Source organism: Pleurodeles waltl, chromosome 2_1 (assembly GCF_031143425.1).
Source record: "Pleurodeles waltl isolate 20211129_DDA chromosome 2_1, aPleWal1.hap1.20221129, whole genome shotgun sequence".
Taxonomy (NCBI): Eukaryota; Metazoa; Chordata; class Amphibia; order Caudata; family Salamandridae; genus Pleurodeles; species Pleurodeles waltl.
Genome location: NC_090438.1, coordinates 819888521 through 819906840, shown reverse-complemented (window position 1 = coordinate 819906840; position 18320 = coordinate 819888521).

Sequence of the window (18320 nt, the reverse complement as noted above, 5' to 3'; positions counted from 1 at the left end):
GGTGGAAGGAAATTTGTGGCTCCTCTCAGATTCCACAACTTTCTGTCACCGAAATGAGAGGAAAAAGTGTTTTTTGGGCCAAATTTTGATGTTTGCAAAGGATTCTGGGTAACATAACCTGGTCAGAGCCCCGCAAGTCACCCCTTCTTGGATTCCCCTGGGTTTCTAGTTTTCAAAAATGCATTGGTTTGCTAAGTTTCCTCAGGTGTCGGCTGAGCTACAGGCCAAAATCCACAGGTAGGCACTGCTTTTTATAAAAAAATGTGATGTGTCCACGTTGTGTTTTGGGCCCTTTCCTTTCGTGGGCGCTAGTCCTACCCACACAAGTGAGGTATCATTTTTATCGGGAGACTTGGGGGAACGCTGGGTAGAAGGAAATTTGTGGCTCCTCTCAGATTCCAGAACTTTCTGCCACAGAAATGTGAGTAACATGTGTATTTTTAGCCAAATTTTGAGGTTTGCAAAGGATTCTGGGTAACAGAACCTGCTCCGAGCCCCGCAAGTCACCCCTCCTTGGATTCCCCTAGGTCTCTAGTTTTCAGAAATGCACATGTTTGGTAGGTTTCCCTAGGTGCCGGCTGAGCTAGAGGCCAAAATCTACAGGTAGGCACTTCGCAAAAAACACCTCTGTTTTTTTCCAAAATTTAGGATGTGTCCACGTTGCGCTTTGGGGTGTTTCCTGTCGCCGGCGCTAGGCCTACCCACGCAAGTGAGGTATCATTTTTATCGGGAGACTTGGGGGAACGCTGGGAGGAAGGAAATTTGTAGCTCCTCTCAGATTCCAGAACTTTCTGCCACAGAAATGTGAGGGACATGTGTTTTTTTAGCCAAATTTTGAGGTTTGCAAAGGATTCTGGGTAACAGAACCTGGTCAGAGCCCCGCAAGTCACCCCTCCTTGGATTCCCCTAGGTCTCTAGTTTTCAGAAATGCACAGGTTTGGTAGGTTTCCCTAGGTGCCGGCTGAGCTAGAGGCCAAAATCTACAGGTAGGCACTTCGCAAAAAACACCTCTGTTTTTTTCCAAAATTTAGGATGTGTCCACGTTGCGCTTTGGGGTGTTTCCTGTCGCCGGCGCTAGGCCTACCCACGCAAGTGAGGTATCATTTTTATCGGGAGACTTGGGGGAACGCTGGGTGGAAGGAAATTTGTAGCTCCTCTCAGATTCCAGAACTTTCTGCCACAGAAATGTGAGGGACATGTGTTTTTTTAGCCAAATTTTGAGGTTTGCAAAGGATTCTGGGTAACAGAACCTGGTCCGAGCCCCGCAAGTCACCCCTCCTTGGATTCCCCTAGGTCTCTAGTTTTCAGAAATGCACAGGTTTGGTAGGTTTCCCTAGGTGCCGGCTGAGCTAGAGGCCAAAATCTACAGGTAGGCACTTCGTAAAAAACACCTCTGTTTTTTTCCAAAATTTAGGATGTGTCCACGTTGCGCTTTGGGGTGTTTCCTGTCGCCGGCGCTAGGCCTACCCACGCAAGTGAGGTATCATTTTTATCGGGAGACTTGGGGGAACGCTGGGTGGAAGGAAATTTGTAGCTCCTCTCAGATTCCAGAACTTTCTGCCACAGAAATGTGAGGGACATGTGTTTTTTTAGCCAAATTTTGAGGTTTGCAAAGGATTCTGGGTAACAGAACCTGGTCCGAGCCCCGCAAGTCACCCCTCCTTGGATTCCCCTAGGTCTCTAGTTTTCAGAAATGCACAGGTTTGGTAGGTTTCCCTAGGTGCCGGCTGAGCTACAGGCCAAAATCTACAGGTAGGCACTTCGCAAAAAACACCTCTGTTTTTTTCCAAAATTTAGGATGTGTCCACGTTGCGCTTTGGGGTGTTTTCTGTCGCCGGCGCTAGGCCTACCCACGCAAGTGAGGTATCATTTTTTATCGGGAGACTTGGGGGAACGCTGGGTGGAAGGAAATTTGTAGCTCCTCTCAAATTCCAGAACTTTCTGCCACAGAAATGTGAGGGACATGTGTTTTTTTAGCCAAATTTTGAGGTTTGCAAAGGATTCTGGGTAACAGAACCTGGTCCGAGCCCCGCAAGTCACCCCTCCTTGGATTCCCCTAGGTCTCTAGTTTTCAGAAATGCACAGGTTTGGTAGGTTTCCCTAGGTGCCGGCTGAGCTAGAGGTCAAAATCTACAGGTAGGCACTTCGCAAAAAACACCTCTGTTTTTTTCCAAAATTTAGGATGTGTCCACGTTGCGCTTTGGGGTGTTTCCTGTCGCCGGCGCTAGGCCTACCCACGCAAGTGAGGTATCATTTTTATCGGGAGACTTGGGGGAACGCTGGGTGGAAGGACATTTGTAGCTCCTCTCAGATTCCAGAACTTTCTGCCACAGAAATGTGAGGGACATGTGTTTTTTTAGCCAAATTTTGAGGTTTGCAAAGGATTCTGGGTAACAGAACCTGGTCCGAGCCCCGCAAGTCACCCCTCCTTGGATTACCCTAGGTCTCTAGTTTTCAGAAATGCACAGGTTTGGTAGGTTTCCCTAGGTGCCGGCTGAGCTACAGGCCAAAATCTACAGGTAGGCACTTCGCAAAAAACACCTCTGTTTTTTTCCAAAATTTTGGATGTGTCCACGTTGCGCTTTGGGGTGTTTCCTGTCGCCGGCGCTAGGCCTACCCACGCAAGTGAGGTATCATTTTTATCGGGAGACTTGGGGGAACGCTGGGTGGAAGGAAATTTGTAGCTCCTCTCAGATTTCAGAACTTTCTGCCACAGAAATGTGAGGGACATGTGTTTTTTTAGCCAAATTTTGAGGTTTGCAAAGGATTCTGGGTAACAGAACCTGGTCCGAGCCCCGCAAGTCACCCCTCCTTGGATTCCCCTAGGTCTCTAGTTTTCAGAAATGCACAGGTTTGGTAGGTTTCCCTAGGTGCCGGCTGAGCTAGAGGCCAAAACCTACAGGTAGGCACTTCGCAAAAAACACCTCTGTTTTTTCCCAAAATTTAGGATGTGTCCACGTTGCGCTTTGGGGTGTTTCCTGTCGCCGGCGCTAGGCCTACCCACGCAAGTGAGGTATCATTTTTATCGGGAGACTTGGGGGAACGCTGGGTGGAAGGAAATTTGTAGCTCCTCTCAGATTCCAGAACTTTCTGCCACAGAAATGTGAGGGACATGTGTTTTTTTAGCCAAATTTTGAGGTTTGCAAAGGATTCTGGGTAACAGAACCTGGTCCGAGCCCCGCAAGTCACCCCACCGTGGATTCCCCTAGGTCTCTAGTTTTCAGAAATGCACAGGTTTGGTAGGTTTCCCTAGGTGCCGGCTGAGCTAGAGGCCAAAATCTACTGGTAGGCACTTCGCAAAAAACACCTCTGTTTTTTTCCAAAATTTAGGATGTGTCCACGTTGCGCTTTGGGGTGTTTCCTGTCGCCGGCACTAGGCCTACCCACGCAAGTGAGGTATCATTTTTATTGGGAGACTTGGGGGAACGCTGGGTGGAAGGAAATTTGTAGCTCCTCTCAGATTCCAGAACTTTCTACCACAGAAATGTGAGGGACATGTGTTTTTTTCGCCAAATTTTGAGGTTTGCAAAGGATTCTGGGTAACAGAACCTGGTCCGAGCCCCGCAAGTCACCCCTCCTTGGATTCCCCTAGGTCTCTAGTTTTCAGAAATGCACAGGTTTGGTAGGTTTCCCTAGGTGCCGGCTGAGCTAGAGGCCAAAATCTACAGGTAGGCACTTCGTAAAAAACACCTCTGTTTTCTCCCAAAATTTTGGATGTGTCCACGTTGCGCTTTGGGGCGTTTCCTGTCGCGGGCGCTAGGCCTACCCACGCAAGTGAGGTATCATTTTTATCGGGAGACTTGGGGGAACATAGATTAGCAAAACAAGTGCTATTGCCCCTTGTCTTTCTCTACATTTTTTCCTTCCAAATATAGGAGAGTGTGTAAAAAAGACATCTATTTGAGAAATTCCCTATAATTCACATGCTTGTATGGTCACCCCGGAATTCAGAGATGTGCAAATAACCACTGCTCCTCAGCACCTTATCTTGTGCCCTTTTTGGAAATGCAAAGGTTTTCTTGATAGCAATTTTTTACTCTTTATATTTCAGCAAATGAATTGCTGTATACCCGGTATAGAATGAAAATGCACTGCAGGGTGCAGCTCATTTATTGGCTCTGGGTTCCTCGGGTTCTTGATGAACCTACAAGCCCTATATATCCCCGCAACCAGAGGAGTCCAGCAGACGTAACGGTATATTGCTTTCCATAATCTGACATTGCAGGGAAAAGTTACAGAGTAAAACGTAGAGAAAAATTGATGTTTTTTTCACCTCAATTTCAATATTTTTCTTTTTCAGCTGTTATTTTCTGTAGGAAACCCTTGTAGGATCTACACAAATGACCCCTTGCTGAATTCAGAATTTTGTCTACTTTTCAGAAATGGTTAGGTTTCTGGGATCCAGCATTGGTTTCATGCCCATTCCTGTCACTGACTGGAAGGAGGCTGAAAGCACAAAAAATTGCAAAAATGGGGTATGCCCCAGTAAAATGCCAAAATTGTGTTGAAAAATTGGGTTTTCTGATTCAAGTCTGCCTGTTCCTGAAAGCTAGGAAGCTGCTGAGTTTAGCACTACAAACCCTTTGTTGATGCCATTTTCAGGGGGAAATCCACAAGCCTTCTTCTGCAGCCACTTTTTCCATTTTTTTTTAAAAAAAACGAAATTTTCACTGTATTTTGGCCAATTTCTTGGCCTCCTTCAAGGGAACCCACAAAGTCTGGGTACCTCTAGAATCCCTAGGATGTTGGAAAAAAAGGACGCAAATTTAGCTTGGTTAGCTTATGTGGACAAAAAGTTATGAGGGCCTAAGCGCAAACTGCCCCAAATAGGCAAAAAAGGCCTGGCACAGGAGGGGGAAAAGGCCTGGCAGCGAAGGGGTTAAGCCCCTCTATGTATTATCGGTATGCGTTATGAAATATTTACACGAATTTTTGAGAGACAGCAAACTCTGTCTCTAACTTAAACCTAAAAAAAGGGGTGAAATATGCTAAATTCAATTTTGGTATCAAAAAGATGTCCCTTGATCTATCCATTACTGTAAAAAGTACTAACAAACAACTTTAAAAAGTTAAGCATTTGCACTTAGATCGCACACAGTAGAAAAGAGAAGAACGCATACTTGATAATTAATACATATTAACCATTTCCAAGTAAATGCATTTTGTTCTTTAAGAGTGTGTTTTGTCTGAAGGAAAACAACATTAATGTCATGCACCCACCTCTGACGGACAAAGGGCAAGCATACTTGAATGTCTATTTACATGTCAGCCTGAAAAGAGTAAAAATAAAAAGCATTCCTTTCTCCCGTGCTTACTCGTTTTTCTATTCTGTGTTTACAGGCATATTCACACACCACGCATTTGATATTATCAGGCAACTGGACTTCAGCTAACAAAAGAATGAAGATGTATTTTTTAGTTCCAGAACCTTGTAATGTGTTTCATAATTGCTGATGTAAAGCCTTCAAGATTGTTCGCGAAAATGTTCCATAAATGTGTATTTGTTTAATTTCTGTTTTTGCTTGCGTAACCATTTTGTACTCTAAAATTCGAAATAGAGCATTTTCTCATCACTGTGCTTTCTCTCATTTGCCCACAATACATTTCTGTCACCCTCTCCACCGTTCTGGGCCCAATTCTACACGGTTATATTCAACTTAAGTGAAATAAATGAATCATGATTGTCAGAAATGTAGCCAACAAAGGCATTTGTAAATGAAAATGTTCTGCTTGTATGGTGGATTAATCAGAAATCGGACGTAAAGTGTTTCTTGTCGAAATTTCCAGCACAAATGAACAAAAAGGCTCCTAGGATTATAGGTATTTATTCACAAGTTGCAAGAGTTTTCCACTCCAGAAACACAAACACACATAGGGCCTGATTTATACTTTTTTAGCGCCACATTTGCGTCATTTTTTGAGGCAAAAATGGTGCAAACACACAAAATAAAATTGTGGGCCTGATTTATACTTTTTTAGTGTTGCATTTGCATAATATTTTGACGCAAAAGCGGCACAAACTTACAAAATACAATTATAGGCCATATATATACTTTTTTGACACAAAACTGCGGTAACGCAGTTTTGCGTGAAAAAATGTGACGCAGACTAACCCCATTTCTTAGCGCCACCCGTGCGTCAAATTTATACTTTGACGCACGGTGGTGCTAAGAACAGGATAGAGTACATTTTTTGGGCGATAACCATTGCGCCGTGTCGTAAAGCAAAATGACGTTAACGCAGGAAAAATGACTCTAATCCGGTTTGCGACACGGAAAACGTTGCAAAACAGATATGCACAGTTTTTTCCCGCAATAGCGTACAAAAGCGTTTCAAATGCAGCAGTCAGTGCTAAGGAGCCCCAAAATAGATCCCAGAGGCTAGGAGAGACCCCAGGGAGACCTCAATCTACCAGGAGCCAGCCAGAAGGACACAGACAAGACCCAGGGGAGAGACAAGAAGAAAAGGAAGTGTTGTTTCATCGTAGAGGAGCATGAAATACTGATCGGAGCGGTAACGGAGCACAAGCATCAACTCTTCATCACCTCTTAATTGCCAATTGGGAGGAGAGAGGCAAGTTGGCAACACATTGTGGACAAGATAAACAGTGTGGCAGAGGTCAGGAGAACTGCCACCAAGTGTAAGAAACGCTGGCATGAATGCAAGAGCAGGACAAAGGAGAAAATGGCCAGGAACAGGAAGGCAGCACTGCAGACTGGAGGTGGGAGTTCAGCACCGCAGGAGGCCCTGGACGAGATAGAGGAGATGGTTGCAGCCGTCTCCCGGAGGAGATCGTCACAGGAATTGCAGAACAAGACAGTGCAGACTTTCAGGAAACAACACATATGCAGGGTAAGTTGCACTGGGGAAAGAAATGCCTAAGGGGGTGATTCTAACCCTGGCGGCCGGTGTTAAAGCGGCGGCCAACCCGCCAACAGGCTGGCGGTAAAAAAAATGGGATTCTGAGCCTGGCGGGAACTGCCAACACAGACAGCCACCTTAACACTCCGACCGCCACGGCGGTACAAACAAACAGCGCGGCGGTCACCGCCAACAGACAGGCGGCAGACAATGTACCGCCCACACTATTACAACTCACCAATACGCCACCTTTTCCGGGGCGGGAGCACCGCCGATAAAAACACGGCGGAAACAGACTACGGACGGGAAAACGCTCACCACTACGCACTCCAGGAGGAAGGAGGACAGCATGGAACCCGAATTAAACATCCTACCTGCTCTCGTCTACCTTCTCATCTACCACAAGTACGAAGTCCGGCGCAGACGACAACGGTGAGTACTGCACCTACGACACACGGGAGGGGAAGGACGAAAGGTTACGGGCACACACATATGCGACCCCCCCCCCCCCCAACTATGTACTCACCAATGCAGAGCACCAAGTCACAGTGACACCACCCAAACACCCCTGAAAAATGCTAGGACATAATCATATTTGGAATAAATATTTATGTACCAAAAAGCTCCAGAAAATTATCGTACAACCATGAAAGATATTCACAACAAAACTAATGACATACACATCAGTGTATAACTGAAGTACCAAATCCTGCACATCCTACGAATTCAGCATGTCCGTGGGCCAAAGTCTTGAGAAATAAGGGCAAAGCCCACACAGGAGACCTGAGTCCTTTGGAGAGAACACTGCAGGGGCATCAGATGTAAAAACTACAGGCACCTCAGGGGGAAGGGAAGGGGGGGGCACCACAGCCACATGAGTCCACGACGCCAGATCCACGAGGAGCCACCATGCCCACTGGACCATCCTGGGGAGTGCAAAGCCACAGTCTCTCAATGTCTCTACAGTGGGTGGGCTGCCCACTGGACCATCCTGGGGAGTGCAAAGCCACAGTCTCTCAATGTCTCTACAGTGGGTGGGCTGCCCACTGGACCATCCTGGGGAGTGCAAAGCCACAGTCCATCAGGTGGATGACAGTCTCCACTGGTCAAGGAGGAGGCATGGTGGGCACAGTGAACCATAAACGGTGCTTGAGACGGCGGTGCCCAGCGGAGCGGTGCTTGAGACGGCGGTGCCCAGCGGAGCGGTGCTTGAGACGGCAGTGCCCAGCGGAGCGGTGCTTGAGAGGAAGGGCCCAGCGGAGCGGTGCTTGAGACGCCGGTGCCCAGCGGAGCGGTGCTTGAGACGGCGGTGCCCAGCGGAGCGGTGCTTGAGAGGAAGGGCCCAGCGGAGCGGTGCTTCAGAGGAAGGGCCCAGCGGAGCGGTGCTTGAGACGGCGGTGCCCAGCGGAGCGGTGCTTGAGAGGAAGGGCCCAGCGGAGCGGTGCTTGAGACGGCGGTGCCCAGCGGAGCGGTGCTTGAGACGGCGGTGCCCAGCGGAGCGGTGCTTGAGAGGAAGGGCCCAGCAGAGCGGTGCTTGAGACGGCGGTGCCCAGCGGAGCGGTGCTTGAGACGGCGGTGCCCAGCGGAGCGGTGCTTGAGACGGCGGTGCCCAGCGGAGCGGTGCTTGAGAGGAAGGGCCCAGCGGAGCGGTGCTTGAGAGGAAGGGCCCAGCGGAGCGGTGCTTGAGAGGAAGGGCCCAGCGGAGCGGTGCTTCAGAGGAAGGGCCCAGCGGAGCGGTGCTTGAGACGGCGGTGCCCAGCGGAGCGGTGCTTGAGAGGAAGGGCCCAGCGGAGCAGTGCTTGAGAGGAAGGGCCCAGCGGAGCGGTGCTTGAGAGGAAGGGCCCAGCGGAGCGGTGCTTGAGAGGAAGGGCCCAGCGGAGCGGTGCTTGAGAGGAAGGGCCCAGCGGAGCGGTGCTTGAGAGGAAGGGCCCAGCGGAGCGGTGCTTGAGACGGCGGTGCCCAGCGGAGCGGTGCTTGAGAGGAAGGGCCCAGCAGAGCGGTGCTTCAGAGGAAGGGCCCAGCGGAGCGGTGCTTGAGACGGCGGTGCCCAGCGGAGCGGTGCTTGAGAGGAAGGGCCCAGCGGAGCGGTGCTTGAGACGGCGGTGCCCAGCGGAGCGGTGCTTGAGACAGCGGTGCCCAGCGGAGCGGTGCTTGAGAGGAAGGGCCCAGCGGAGCGGTGCTTGAGACGGCGGTGCCCAGCGGAGCGGTGCTTGAGACGGCGGTGCCCAGCGGAGCGGTGCTTGAGAGGAAGGGCCCAGCGGAGCGGTGCTTGAGAGGAAGGGCCCAGCGGAGCGGTGCTTCAGAGGAAGGGCCCAGCGGAGCGGTGCTTGAGACGGCGGTGCCCAGCGGAGCGGTGCTTGAGAGGAAGGGCCCAGCGGAGCGGTGCTTGAGACGGCGGTGCCCAGCGGAGCGGTGCTTGAGACGGCAGTGCCCAGCGGAGCGGTGCTTGAGAGGAAGGGCCCAGCGGAGCGGTGCTTGAGAGGAAGGGCCCAGCGGAGCGGTGCTTGAGAGGAAGGGCCCAGCGGAGCGGTGCTTGAGAGGAAGGGCCCAGCGGAGCGGTGCTTGAGACTTCGGTGCCCAGCGGAGCGGTGCTTGAGAGGAAGGGCCCAGCGGAGCGGTGCTTGAGACGGCGGTGCCCAGCGGAGCGGTGCTTGAGACGGCGGTGCCCAGCGGAGCGGTGCTTGAGAGGAAGGGCCCAGCGGAGCGGTGCTTGAGACGGCGGTGCCCAGCGGAGCGGTGCTTGAGACGGCGGTGCCCAGCGGAGCGGTGCTTGAGAGGAAGGGCCCAGCGGAGCGGTGCTTGAGAGGAAGGGCCCAGCGGAGCGGTGCTTGAGAGGAAGGGCCCAGCGGAGCGGTGCTTGAGAGGAAGGGCCCAGCGGAGCGGTGCTTGAGACGGCGGTGCCCAGCGGAGCGGTGCTTGAGAGGAAGGGCCCAGCGGAGCGGTGCTTGAGACGGCGGTGCCCAGCGGAGCGGTGCTTGAGACGGCGGGGCCCTGTTCAGCGGTGCTCTTCTGCACCGCGGGCCCTGTTCAGCGGTGCTCTTCTCCACGGCGGGGCCCTGTTCAGCGGTGCCTATCTCCACGGCGGGCCCTGTTCAGCGGTGCTCTTCTGCACCGCGGGCCCTGTTCAGCGGTGCTCTTCTCCACGGCGGGGCCCTGTTCAGCGGTGCTCTTCTGCACCGCGGGCCCTGTTCAGCGGTGCTCTTCTCCATGGCGGGGCCCTGTTCAGCGGTGCCTATCTCCACGGCGGGCCCTGTTCAGCGGTGCTCTTCTGCACCGCGGGCCCTGTTCAGCGGTGCTCTTCTGCACCGCGGGCCCTGTTCAGCGGTGCTCTTCTCCACGGCGGGGCCCTGTTCAGCGGTGCTCTTCTGCACCGCGGGCCCTGTTCAGCGGTGCTCTTCTCCACGGCGGGGCCCTGTTCAGCGGTGCCTATCTCCGCGGCGGGCCCTGTTCAGCGGTGCTCTTCTGCACGGCGGGCCCTGTTCAGCGGTGCTCTTCTGCACCGCGGGCCCTGTTCAGCGGTGCTCTTCTGCACCGCGGGCCCTGTTCAGCGGTGCTCTTCTCCACGGCGGGGCCCTGTTCAGCGGTGCTCTTCTCCACGGCGGGGCCCTGTTCAGCGGTGCCTATCTCCACGGCGGGCCCTGTTCAGCGGTGCTCTTCTGCACCGCGGGCCCTGTTCAGCGGTGCTCTTCTGCACCGCGGGCCCTGTTCAGCGGTGCTCTTCTCCACGGCGGGGCCCTGTTCAGCGGTGCTCTTCTGCACCGCGGGCCCTGTTCAGCGGTGCTCTTCTCCACGGCGGGGCCCTGTTCAGCGGTGCCTATCTCCACAGCGGGCCCTGTTCAGCGGTGCTCTTCTGCACCGCGGGCCCTGTTCAGCGGTGCTCTTCTCCACGGCGGGGCCCTGTTCAGCGGTGCTCTTCTGCACCGCGGGCCCTGTTCAGCGGTGCTCTTCTCCACGGCGGGGCCCTGTTCAGCGGTGCCTATCTCCACGGCGGGCCCTGTTCAGCGGTGCTCTTCTGCTCCGCGGGCCCTGTTCAGCGGTGCTCTTCTGCACCGCGGGCCCTGTTCAACGGTGCTCTTCTCCACGGCGGGGCCCTGTTCAGCGGTGCCTATCTCCACGGCGGGCCCTGTTCAGCGGTGCTCTTCTGCACTGCGGGACCTGTTCAGCGGTGCTCTTCTGCACCGCGGGCCCTGTTCAGCGGTGCTCTTCTCCACGGCGGGCCCTGTTCAGCGGTGCTCTTCTGCACCGCGGGCCCTGTTCAGCGGTGCTTTTCTGCACCGCGGGCCCTGTTCAGCGGTGCTCTTCTCCACGGCGGGGCCCTGTTCAGCGGTGCTCTTCTGCATCGCGGGCCCTGTTCAGCGGTGCTCATCCAGCAGGTCAAGGGAGCCAGACCTGGCCTGGACTCCCTGCTCAGTCGCCCTCGGACCGTGACGTTTCTGGACCCTTCGGGGACGGACTCCTGGCCTCCTTAGTGTCCTCCTTCCCAGCTGGGATGTGGCATGTGGGGTCCACCTTCTCCGCGCTCCTGCTGCCCTTCCGCTCCTTTGATGGGGCTCTCGGGCCCTTGCCTCCCCTAGATGGTGTGGGTGGTGAAGTGGCCGCACATTGCTCCTTGGGGGCAGCCCTGTCGGTCCTCGCACGGCGGCCCTTGTTTTTGCGGGTCCTCTTGCCGGGGGGGGGGCTGGACGTGTCCTTGCTGCTGATCGATGTGTCACTGCTGGCAAAGGGTGGGCTCCAGAACCCAGGCACAACAGTGACACCCGAAGCTGGGCTGGTGGTGGCTGCGGTGCTCTTGGGACTCTTTGAAGATGGATGGGGGAGCTCATCGGGGGGAAAGAGGTTAAGGTTAGCCAGGAAAAGTTTTTTAGGGCCAAGGTAAAGGGTAGAAGAAGTGGAGATGGAAGTGGAGGTAGAGGAGGTGGTTGTAGGAGAGTCAGGTGTGCTGTCATTGGGTGAAGGTGCTGGTGCTGTAGGCTGTCGTGAGGTGGATGGCTGTTGGGTGGGTGTCTGCCTGCGTTTGTGTGTCTTGGAAGAGGGGGTGACAGACACAGTGGGAGAGGACACAGGGGATGTGTAAATGGCAGTGGGGGTGGTGACTGCACGAGTGTGCACTGTCCTGGAGGGTGAGGTGGTGATGGAAGCACTGGCTGATGTTGGGGTGCATGCAGGTGTGAGTGTAGACGTCACAGGGAGGGAGGAGGGAGACGAGGAGGAGGGGGACACAGGGGTGGCAGTGGCTGTTGACATGTCTGCATCTGGGTGTTGCTTGGGTGAGTGTTTGTGGGATCTGTGGTGCTTGTGTTTGGATGAGCTGCTCTTGGGTGTTGAGGTGTGTGCAGGCTGGTCTGATGGTGTGGATGGGATAGGATGAGGAACAGGAGACAGAGAAAGGCTGGAGGCAGTAAGAAGAGGGAGGCTGGAAACAGGGACAATGGCTGCCGTCAGTGCTGAGGCCAGAGCAGTGAACGCTCGTTGATGGGCAGCCTGACCCGAATGAATGCCCTCCAGGTACGCATTGCTCTGTTGCACCTCCCTTTGCACACCCTGGATGGCATTCAAAAGGGTCGTCTGCCCAACAATGAGCGTCCTTACCAGGTCAATGAGCTCCGCACTGAGGGCAGCAGGGGCAACAGGGGCAGGGGCTGAGGTGCCTGGGGCGAAGGAGATGCGCGCCTTCCTGGGCGAACCTGCACGGAGCGAAGACTGAGGGGCTGCTGGGAGGGCGGGGCTGGTGCGCTGGGTGGCGGCTGTACCTGTAGAGGCGGGGGGCACGGATGTTGCCGCCACCCCTAGGGAGCTCCCATCCGAGGATGTGTCGCTTTCGCTGCTCTCACCTGCGGTCCCCGTCGTGGTGCTCCCCTCGCCCTCCGGATCACTGGTGCCCTCGGTGTCTGTTCCTGGGCCCACCGGGGCCTTGTGTCCTGCAGCTCCCTCATGCTCCGATGCCAAATCTCCTCCGCCTGATGATGCTAATGCACACATGCACAAGAAGATGAAGAGAAAGGGTGGGGGGAGAAAAAAGAAGACCAGGTTGAGAGCATGCAATGTCAGACAGACACAGGTGCCTAATGCACTAAGCCGCGCATTCGGGGTACACTACTCAGTACTACTGACTAAGACAACAGGCCAAGAGACATCAAACGCGCACATGGGAGATGCTGGACCTTCAATGGCTGTACTTGTCACCTGTACTTGTCACCCTACCGAGGTGGGGGCCGGGGGCACAGGGCCATGCCTAAGGGAGAGGACTACACTACACAAAGCGCCCTGGCCTAATGTCACCCACAGCCCTCCTCCCCCACCCAGACGCCTCCACTGCGCAGAAAGATAGGAGAATGTGCTGATACTCACCCCCTTGTGTCTGCTGTGATGTCTTAAAGCGCCCATCCAATTCAGGGTAGGCCACCGCCAGGATCCGGGACATCAGGGGGGTCATGGTGCGACTGGCACCCCTCCTAGGTTGGGAGGCCATCCCCAGCAGTGTTTCTCCGGTCTTCCTTGTTCCGCGGCGGATGTCCTCCCACCTCTTGCGGCAGTGGGTGCCCCGTCTGTTGTGGACCCCCAAGTTCCGGACTTCCTTGGCGATGGCACGCCAAATCTCGATCTTCTGATGGGCGCTGACCTATTTGACATGTACAGGGTGGAAAGGAGGAAATCATCAATGACCTGCATGTTAGATGTAATTGGCCCCCCCCACCCACTTTGCCATATGGCACATGCTCTCATCTGTCGGGCGTTACACTCCTCATTCGCCCCCCACCCCACAAACTTACATCCACCCCAATCCACACAGGCATTGCCCATTCCATGTGCACCCGGTGTACTCACTTGTTGGTCTGGAGGACCGTAGAGTAGCGCATACTGGGGGAGGACCCCATCCACGAGCTTCTCCAACTCTTCAGACGTGAAGGCAGGGGCCCTTTCCCCAGTCGCAGCAGCCATTGTATCTTCCAGACCGAGGTCACAGCAGCACTTGCAGTATAGGTCCTCTCCTGTGGATGATCAGGTCTCGAGTGATTAAGCAGATAGAAAATGGCGGTCACGCCCGCGGCGGTGCGTACCGCGGCGGTGCGTACCGCGACCGCCGGCGCACTTCGTAATTGGCTCCTGAAACCCATAGGCTTCAATGTTAACCAATGCGGCTTTGCGCCGCGGTCTTCGACCGCCTACCGCCACGGTGTGCCACGCCAGCGCATTGACCTCACATCCCATTGTCCCACTTCACAGGTCAGGCAGCCGCCATTTCAAGGGCCTACATGACTTAATTTTGACTGCGACACACAGGCCTAGGCCTTGCATTGCCACACATACACGCCTTTCAACCTATTGCCATTCTTTAACTGTGCAAGCTGTCTGTACGTACCTGTGGTTTGGCTGACTCTGTGCTCCATGTTGTCCTTCCTAGGCACCGTCCGCTGGGACTTGCGATGAGAAGGAGGAATCCTCGCGTGTACCGACCGCTGGTGGACCTGTCGACAATGGAAGAACGCCATATAATACTTCGATACAGACTTGACCGTGCCACTATCCATGAACTGTGTGCCCAGCTGGAGCCAGCCCTGATGTCCCCCATCCGCCAACCCACAGGGATTCCCCCTCTGGTGCAGGTTTTGTCAGTCCTCCATTTTTTGGCCAGTGGGTCATTCCAGACCACAGTGGCCATGTCATCTGGAATGTCTCAGCCTATGTTTTCTAAGATTTTGAGCAGAGTGTTGTCTGCCCTGATGAAACTCATGCGGAGCTACATCATTTTCCCCGAGGAGGGTGAATTGCCTACAGTGAAGGGTGATTTCTATGCCCTTGGACATATCCCCAACATCATTGGTGCCATTGATGGGACCCATGTGGCTTTGGTACCCCCAAAAGACGATGAGCAGGTGTACCGAAACAGAAAAAATTATCATTCGATGAATGTCCAGGTGGTCTGTTTGGCTGACCAGTACATCTCCCATGTAAATGCCAAGTTCCCAGGGTCAGTGCATGACGCGTATGTGATGCGAAATAGCAGCATCCCCTATGTGATGGAGCAGCTACAGAGACAACGTGTGTGGCTAATAGGTGACTCTGGTTACCCCAACCTGCCGTGGCTACTGACCCCAGTGAGGAATCCCCGGACAAGGGCAGAGGAACGCTACAATGAGGCCCATGGGCATACTAGGAGGGTGATTGAGCGAACCTTTGGCCCCTTGAAGGCCAGGTTTAGGTGCCTGCATATGACAGGTGGATCCCTAATGTACTCACCAAAGAAGGTGTGCCATATCATCGTGGCGTGCTGTATGCTTCACAACCTGGCTTTGCGAAGCCAGGTGCCTTTCCTGCAGGAGGATGGTCCAGATGGTGGTGTTGTAGAAGCCGTGGAGCCTGTGGAGAGTGAAGAGGAGGAAGACTCAGAGGACGACACAGACAATAGAGACAGAGTGATACAACAGTATTTCCAGTAACACCCAGGTAAGAATCACCCACGCCATTTCCCAATTGCTTCTAGCCTCCTGCATCTGTACTTTCTGTAGTTCCCACCAGATATTTTTGGGTAATTTTTGATTTTCCCTTCCCTTCTCAGTGCTGTATGATGCAGTGCCTGACTTCTGCTTGGTTTGCCCGTGAACTACAGCGTATTGACATTGGTATGTTGTCATCACTAATTGACAGAACAGATATTGAACAGTAATATGTAATACATTTGCTAATAATACAGCATGACTCCAAACTGATTTGTGTGCAATATGTGATTTATTTACAGGGCTAGATATTGGTACATGTGATTATAAGGGTGATGGATGGGGGTGGAGTAATGTCCATGGCAGAGTCCAGTTCTCAGTCTCACAGGTGCATTGTCCTTTTGCCTGTGGAAGGATGGAGCAGAGGCAGTTCATGGTTGGACAGGGTGGCAATGTGGGACAGTGGGAAGAGTTCAGGGGGTATGTCCTGCTGGCAGGGGTCTTGACATCCTACTCTGTCTTTTTTTTGGATCTCAGGCTCCTCTTACGGGGTGGTTGTTCTTCAGCAGGAGGTGGGGTTCTGGTGGCCTGCCGTGGTGTTGGGGCCTCCTGTCCACTAGCGCCGGCGGAGGTGGTAGGCTGTTCCTGGTCCGGGCTAGTGACAGGGGCCCTGTGTGGTGCCACATGGTCCCGCAACGCGTCTTCTATCCTGTTGAGGGCCAGGACGATGGTCCCCATTGCGGTCCCGATGATTCTCAGCTCCTCCCTGAACCCCATGTAGCGTTCCTCCTGCTGTGCCTGGATCTCCGTGAACCTGGCCAGTACCGTCGCCATCGTCTCTTGGGAGTGGTGGTAGGCCCCCATGATGGTGGTGAGGGCCTCTTGGAGAGTGGGTTCCCTGGGCCTCTCCTCCCCCCCCTGTCGCACAGCAGCCCTCCGAGCTGCCCGGTTTCCCCCGGCCTCTGTCCCCTGGACGGTGTGCCCGCTACCACTGCCCCCAGGTCCCTGTTGTTGTTGGGGTGTTGGGTTAGCCTGGGTGCCCTGTAGTGGCAGACACACCGCTGATTGAGCTGTCCTAGAGACAGAGGCATGGGCCCGCTGGGTGGGAGCTGTGCTGGTGTTGGCAGAGGGGGTCGGGTCTGGTGTGGCCTGTGGCTGCCTGAGGGGAACCGACTGCCCAGAGGTCCCCGATGGTCCGGGCTGGTCATCAGGTTCACTGTCGACAGAGCTGCTATCCTCAGTGTGGGCCTGTTCCGGTGGTGGGATGGACACTTCTGGACCCTCCTGGCTGGTGTGTTGTCGTTCGGGTCCTGCATGGGGTAAGAGAGTTTGGTTATTGTTTCTGTGTGTGCAATAGCGTGCGTGTTATGGGTGCCCTTGTCCCCCAGTGCAGGCATTCCCTTGAGGGAGGTGTTGTGAGGGTAGTTAGTGGGGGGGGGGGTTAGTGCAGTGGTCATGCTTAGGTGATGGGTGCCCATGATTTGTGTTGGCATGCAGGAGTTGGTGTTGGGATGGGTGGGTTGTGCTGGTGAGACATTGTCAGGGAGGATGTGTGCTGGGGGGTTGTGGGTGAGGGTGGGGGTGTGGGTTGGCATGCTGGTGGGGTGGGGGGAATATAGTAGTTGAGATGGGACTTACCAGAGTCCACTCCTCCGGCTACTCCAGCGAGGCCCTGAGGATGCAGGATGGTCAAGACCTCTTGCTCCCACGATGTAAATTCGGGAGGGGTGGGTGGGGGTCCGCCGCCAGTCTTCTGGACCGCGATGTTGTGCCTGGAGACCATCGATCGGACCTTCCCCCGTAGGTCGTTCCATCTTTTGCGGATGTCCTCCCTATTCCTGGGATGCTGTCCCACCGCGTTGACCCTGTCCACGATCCGCTGCCATAGCTCCGCCTTCCTGGCTATACTGGTGTGCTGCACCTGCGAGCCGAAGAGCTGGGGTTCCACTCTTAGGATTTCCTCCACCATGACCCGGAGTTCTTGCTCCGAAAAGCGTGGGTGCCTTTGGGGTGCCATGGGGTGGTGTGGGTGAGGTGTGGGGTGGTGTATGTGATGAGGAGTATGTTGGTGAGTGGTGCTTTGTGCTACTATGTGGTGTGTGTGATGGTGTAGTGTGCCTCAGTGTGTCTTGCTATGGATTGTCTGCTGTGTCTCTCTCTCCTTCTCTCAGTAATTATGGTCGCAGGGGTTTGTGGGTGATGTGGGTGTGTGTTTTATAGTTGGTTGATTGTGTGGGAGTGGTGTGTGTATGTGTATCAGGTGTGTGTATTTCAAATTGTCCAATGTGGCTGTGTTTTGGTGATGTGTGTGTATTCTGACCACGGCGGTGTGTAGCGCCAATGGAATACCGCGTTTGAATGACCGCCGTGTGGATTCGTGGGTCGTAATGGCATGGGCGTATTTCTGTTGGCGTGACGGTGGAGGTTTGGTCATCTCCAGTTTATCGCTGCCCGCAGATGTGGCGGGCTGCAGTGGAGGACGGATTTTTGGAGGTTTGGCCGCTGTGGGTCAGAATGATCGTGGCGGTTGACCGCGGCCGCGGCGGTGTTATGGCGGTCTTATGACCGGCGGTAAGGGCATTTTACCGCCGAGGTCAGAATGACCCCCTAAATGTCAATTGTACGAAGGGGGAGGTACATCCCTACTACACAATGCATGTCAGCCATGGAAATCAGGCAGTGGAAAGGGTAAAGGGGCACGGCATGGGTGCATGGGCTGTGCAGGGGCACAGCACAACACAACACCAACAACCTTTGCATGGGGGTACACCTCCATGCCAAGGCTGCTGGAAAGGCAAAAGCAGTCCAGGAGGGTAGGCTAGAAGATAAAACTGGGTTGCTGTCACAGGATAGCTGGTATTGTCAGAATGTGAACTAGGGGACAATGCCCAGTCTCAGGCCATTGCCTCAAGCAGCATTTACCATTGACAACACTTGCCACTACTACCTGTGCTGTGTGTGCTGGTCAATTAGGAAATGACAGTTAGGTGCCCATGGCACAAACACACTCAAAATGAGGGTTCG